Source organism: Leptonychotes weddellii, chromosome X (genome assembly GCF_054177405.1).
Source record: "Leptonychotes weddellii isolate Sample4059 chromosome X, ASM5417740v2, whole genome shotgun sequence".
In the NCBI taxonomy this organism is placed as follows: Eukaryota; Metazoa; Chordata; class Mammalia; order Carnivora; family Phocidae; genus Leptonychotes; species Leptonychotes weddellii.
The window spans coordinates 88,923,611-88,930,330 of NC_138385.1; positions in this window are offsets into that span (position 1 = coordinate 88,923,611).

A 6,720-nucleotide genomic window follows, 5' to 3' on the forward strand; every position below is an offset into this window, starting at 1 on the left:
CAATCCCAGGACCCTGGGATCATGACCTGAGCCGAAGGCAGACGCTTAACGACTGAGCCACCCAGGCGCCCCACAAGTATACTCTTTAAAAAGTTTGCTTTGAGGGCGCCTGGGTGGCTCAGATGGTTAAGCGTCTGCCTTCGGCTCAGGTCATGATCTCAGGGTCCTGGGATCGAGTCCCGCATCGGGCTTCCTGCTCCTTGGGAGCCTGCTTCTCCCTCTGCCTCTCTCTCTGTCTCTCATGAATAAATAAAATCTTTGAAAAAAAAAAGTTTGCTTTGAGGTGGGCGCTTGGGTGGCTCGGTTAAGCGACTGCATTCGGCTCAGGTCATGATCCTGGAGTCCTGTGATCGAGTCCCGCATCAGGCTCCCTGCTCAGCAGGGAGTCAGCTTCTCCCTCTGACCCTCCCCCCTCTCGTGCTCTAGCTCTCTTATTCTCTCTCTCAAATAAATAAATAAAAAGATTTAAAAAAAAGAAAACTCCCCAAATCTTTTTTTAAAAAGTTAGCTTTGAGGTAAAATTTGCATACCATGAAATTCACCCACTTTAAGTATACAATTCAGTGATTTTTACTAAATTTGCAGAGCTGTGTAACCACAATCCAGATTTTGAATATTTCTGTCACCCCAAAGAGATCCCTCATGTCTATCTGCAGTCAGTCCCCCTTTCCGTCTCTGGGCCTAGGCAACCACTTAAAGTCTTTGTCTCTACGGACAATTTCTGGACATTTAACGTAATTGGAATCATATAATATGTAGTCTTTTGCATCTGGCTTCTTTCACTGCGCATAGTGGTTTTGAGGTTCATCCATGTTATAGCATCTATCAATAGTAGTTCATTCCTTTTTATTCCTGAGTAAATTCCATCACATGGGCATACCACATTTTGTTAATCCTCCCACCAGTTGATGGATATTTGGATTGTTTGCACTTTTGGCTATTGTGAATAATACTATGAACATGGGTGTACAAGTTTTTGTTGTGAATAATGCTCCTATGAACATTTCTGTATACATTTTTATGAAAACATATTTTCATTTCTCTTGGTAAATACCTAGTTGTGCAATTGCTGAGTCCGATGGTAAATCTATGCTTAACATTTTGTGAAACAAACTTTTCTAAAGTGGCTGCACCATTTTACATTCCTACCAGCAATCTATGAGGGCTCCAGTTTCTCCATATCCTCACCAATGCTTGATTTTTTTTTTCTTTTTATTATAGACATTCTAGTAGGTGCAGTTTTCATTTGCATTTCTCTAATGACTAATGATGTATTAAGCATCGTTTTATGTACTTATTAGCCATTCATATTTCCTCTTTGGTAAAAAAGCTATTCCAGCCCATTCTTAAATTGGGTTGCTTATTTTCTTATTATTGAGTTGCAAGAGTTCTTCATATATTCTGGATACAAGTCTCTATCAGACACATGATTTGCAAATGTTTTCTTCCAGTCAGTCACTTGTCTTTTCATTTTCTTAATGGTATCTTTGAAGAGCAAAAGTTTTTAACTTTGACGAAGTCCAATTTATTTCTTCATTTATGAATCATGCTTTTGGTATCATACTTAAGAACACGTTACCTAGCTCAAGTTCACAAAGATTTACTCCTAGGTTTTCTTCTTAGAAGTTGCTAGTTTCAGCTCTTATATTTAGGCCTATGATCTATTTTTAGTTAATTTTTGTGTAAAGTGTGAGGAAAGGGTTTAACTCCATCCAAATTGTGGACAGTTGCAGATAGGCAATTGTCCCAGTGCCGTTTGTTGAAAAGACAATCCCTTCCCTATTGAATTGCCTTGGTATCTTTGTAGAAAATAAACTGACCATAAAAGGGTTTATTTCTGGACTCTCATTGATCTAGATGTCTGTACTTATGCCAGTACAACACTGTCTTGATTTCTGTAGTTTTATAGTACATTCTGAAACTGGAAAGTGTAAGTCTTTTAACTATGTCCTTTTTCAAAACCGTTTTGGCCCTTCTAGAGCTTTTGCATTTCCATATAAATTTCAGGATCAGCCTGTCAATTTCTGCCAAAAAAGAAAAAAAAAATCCTGCTGGGTTTTTGATATGGACTGTTTTGAATCTGTAGATCAATTTAGGGAGAATCACCATCTTGACAGTATTGAGGCTTCAATCCCACAGGGCTATCCTGTCTCACCTATACTTGGCATTCCAATGCCCCTCACCGAAACAGTGCTGCTCCTCTCTCAAGTCGCTGGAAAGCATGAAGCTCAGCGGTCCTTTCAGCCAGGCCTGGGCCCTGTTGTTCATGTACTGTTTCCCCTGCTTCTACTTCAGCTACTACCACCACAAGCTGTGGCAGCCAGTACTGACTTACCTCAAGTCCCTCTCTGCCCTGTATCAGCAAAGACATTTTGTCCCAAGAGAGCTATGCAATCACTGTTTTTTTTAAGAACTTCGTTTTAGAAGCAGTAAATAACCTCAGTGCCTGGATTCAATCCCGTCTCTATCCTTAACCACACTCCCCAAACCCTAAAGCTGTGCTTCTGGCAACAGTTATTACTGAAGGCTTTTTTCACTTCTTTCATTGAGCAAACACCATATAGCAGCTCTTCATTGCTCCCACTCACCTCAACTTAGAATGTGTGTGTGTGTGTGTGTGTGTTTGCATGCACATCTACTGAAATGCAGTGCTTATGAATATGTGGCTTGTACCTTGAGGCTTCTAAAGTATAGTGTTGCTTTTCACTGGTTCATAAAGAATAAAAATGATTAACTTTGGAGGAAATTTGTTCTTTTTAACATTTTCATTTACAAGGGGGCATTGTCTACACTGTGCTTCAAAGTAAATATATTCCATTAAAATGGTGACATTAGTTTCATCTTTTATAGATAGTGGGTGTTTAACAACTTACAATACTTTTTTATCTCACTTGGCATACCCCATTCTTTGTTTTTACCGGTCTCTCACTGACTACTCCTCTATCTCCTTGACAGTTCTCTGTCTTTCCCAGATGACTCCCTAATGGGAGTGCCCCAGGGCCTAGTCCTTGCTCTACTACGTGGCTTGCAATGTTGAGGCTTCTGAAGCATAGTGTTATTTTTCATTGTTTCAGAAGGAGCACAAAAATGATCAACTTTTGGGGCACCTGGGTGGCTCAGTCGTTAAGCGTCTGCCTTCAGCTCAGGTCATGATCCCAGGGTCCTGGGATCGAGCCCCGCATCGGGCTCCCTGCTCCACGGGAAGCCTGCTTCTCCCTCTCCCATTCCCCCTGCTTGTATTCCCTCTCTCACTGTGTCTCTCTCTGTCAAATAAATAAATAAAATCTTTAAAAAAAAATGATCAACTTTTTAAACATTTGTTCTTTTTGATGTTTTCATTTTCAAGGGGACATTGTCTACACTGCATTTCAAATCTATTCAGTTAAAATGGCGACATTCACTGGACCTTTTATTGATGGTAGATGTTTAGCAACTTCTAGTACCTGTCTCTCCAGCTGGTAGCATAGCACACTCTGGTCTCCTACACCAGCCTCCCTGTTCTCCTGGACAGCTCCCTCCCCTTGGCGTGCCCCCTTCTCCTTTCTCCTCCACCCCCTTCAAATGTGTTCCTCTTGAGGTCTTCCCCATCTCAGGAAATGCCAGTTCCCTCCTTCCGGTCACTCAGGCTGGAAACCTAGGTGACATCCTTGACTCCTCTCTTTCCTTTATTCCTACATCCAGGAAACCCTGTTGGCTTTACCTTCAGAATATTTGCAGTCTGGCCACTTCCTACAGTCTCTCCTTTAGCCTCTATTCTAGTCCGTTGTTAGACAAGTCTCCTTACCCATCTCCCTGCTTCCACATTTGTCCACTTAAATTTTTAAATAGCCTATTTTATTATTTATGTGTGTATTTTGTGTGTGTGTTTTTTTTTCCTTTCAGTTTTACTGCCATACTGCACTGTATAAGTTGAAGGTGTACAGCATAATGACTTGGCCTAAATGTATTGTGAAACGATGACCATAATAAGTTAACATCCATCATCTCATACAGATAGAAGAGAAAAAATGTTTTTTCCTTGTGATGAGAACTTTTAGGATTTACTCTCTTAGCAGCTTTCAAATATCACATATAGTAGTGTTAACTACAGTCATCATGTTGTACATTACATTATGCCTAAACTCTTACTATTATTATTTTTTAAAGATTTTATTTTATTTATTCATAAGAGACAGAAAGAGAGAGAGGCAGAGGGAGAAGCAGGCTCCCAAGGAGGAGGGAACCCGATGCGGGACTCGATTCCAGGACCCTGGGATCATGACCTGAGCCGAAGGCAGATGCTTAACCATCTGAGCCACCCAGGCGCCCCTAAACTCTTATTATTTACACAGCAGCCTTAGTGTGAATTATATTGCTCCTCTTCTCAAGAGCTTCCAATGGTTCCCAATTTCTCAATAGCCAAAGCCCTTACAGTGGTCTACAAAGCTTTACACAGTCTGGTCCTTCACCTCCTTTAAGTCAAGTGCAACCTCCAACTTGACCATCCTAGTTAAAACTGGAACAGCTCTCCTCCTCAACACTCCTAATCTCTTATCCTGTTTTTCCCTATAGCACTCATCACATTCTAATAGGCCACATAATTTGCTTATTTATTACCTCATTTATTTAATCTTTGAGATGGCAAGGATTGTCATGTTTTGGTCACTGACAGATCCCCAGTGCTTAGTACAGGACTTGGCGCAGAGTAGGCACTCATAAATACTGATGGAATGAACAAATAAATTAGCATAGATTAGTATAGATTAGATTACTAGTAGATTACTATAGTAAATGAACAATTTATGGAATTATATAGGAGTAAAAATGCAAGATCATTTAGTATGTTCATTAGTATAATAGCATGCTACAGTTGAAGGAGCATGGCGTGGGGCGCCTGGGTGGCTCAGTCGGTTAAGCATCTGCCTTCAGCTCCGGGCATGATCCCAAGGTCCTGGAATCAAGCCCCGCATCGGGCTCTCTGCTCAGCAAAGAGCCTGCTTCTCCCTCTCCCTCTGCCTGCCGCTCTATTTGTGCTCTCTCTCTCTCCGTGTCAAATAAATAAATAAAATCCTAAAGAAAGAAAGAGAAAGAGGGAAAGAAAGAAAAAGAAAGAGGGAAAGAAAGAGCGAGCATGGCATGAGAGGCCACACAGGAGGGCTGAAGCCTTCACTGCCTCAGTCTATATTCAGCAGCCTTCGTGGTTTTTCTTCTTTTCCCTCTCCCCTTCTTCTGTCCTACACTGTAATCCTACTAAATTATCAGCGGTTCTCTAAATAAAGCTGCCCTGCTGCCTCTCCTCAGCCTGGAACAGACTGCGCTGCAGGAGGTCCTTTACTCTCTTCCCTTTCCCCTGTACTTCTTCCCTTTGGACTGCATTTAGAAATTACTGCCTCTGAGAAGCCTTGCTTGACCGTCTCAAGCCTGGATTACATCCCCCTACCTTTGTGCTCGCTCACATGGCACCCCATGTTGTCTAAACCTGTCACAATGTGTTGGGGACTCCGAGACCAAACCTGAATGTTTCTAAACCCTTGTTAGATGCTGGCTGCAAGCACAAAGTGGTTATTCTCACAACTGCCAGCAGAGAATTGCTTGCTAGGGCTTTATGGATGGAAGTGAAATATGAAGAAGCATTTGGTTCCAGAAAGAATCACATTGTTGAGTCCTCTTGGCCATACAGAGATAAGTTATTAATTCATTTTCATTGAGGTAACTCCCCACATTGATGAACTAAAACAAATGTAAATACTTCAAATACACTCTGTCTCATGGAGGGGGAGTACCCTTTGATGGCTTTCTGTGTGTGTGTCCACATTCCTTTTGGATGTTTAGGGACCTGGTACTTTCCTACCTGGGCCCAGGGGGTGGGTTTAAAGGCTCATGAGATCGGGGAAGAGAGATGGGACAAACCCTTTACTATGCTTAGGAAAGGGTTCCCACCTAATGGCCACAGATCTGACTTAGAGATGACCAGAGAAGACATCTCTGTCCAGGGATCTCTAGAAGCCATGTCCTGTTTAAAGAGATTAAAGTTTCCTTGTGATGGCCTTAGGGTTTGCTTTGCTAGAAAACTGGAGGGAGAGTCAAGTTTGTGAGTTGGGAAGTACACGGGAAGAGTGGGAGAAACGTGGAGAGGTGGTGACAGACCAGAAGGCTAGAGATAATAGGAGAGAAGCTACAAGGAGCCATTCCAAGTGACAGGAGACCAAGAACAACCAAGGTGTGTAGGCATTAGCCAGGAATCCTCCAACATTCATGAAGACATGCATTTCCTGTTAGTCATGCAACATAAAGGTTCAAGTTACTTTTAAAAAAAAGATTTTATTTACTTATTTGACAGAGAGAAAGAGAGCGTGAGCGCACAAGCAAGGGGAGCAGCAGAGGAAGAGGGAGAAGCATGCTCCCTGCAGAGCAGGGAGCCCGATGCAGGGCTTGATGCAGGGCTCGATGCGGGGCTCGATCCCAGGACCCTGGAGTCATGACCTGAGCGGAAGGCGGATGCTTAACTGACTGAGCTACCCAGGCGCTCCAAGGCTCAAGTTATTCTATTGGGCTGTAAAAACAACAAACTTTAAAGGCTGGAAAATTTGGGGACTCTCAGATTGCACTTTTTTAAAAAGTTTATTTTTTTTTTTAGTAATCTCTACACCCAACATGGGGCTCAAACTCATGATCCTCAGATCAGGAGTTGCATGCTTCTCCAACTGAGCCAGCCAGGAGCCCCTCAGATTGCATTTTGAA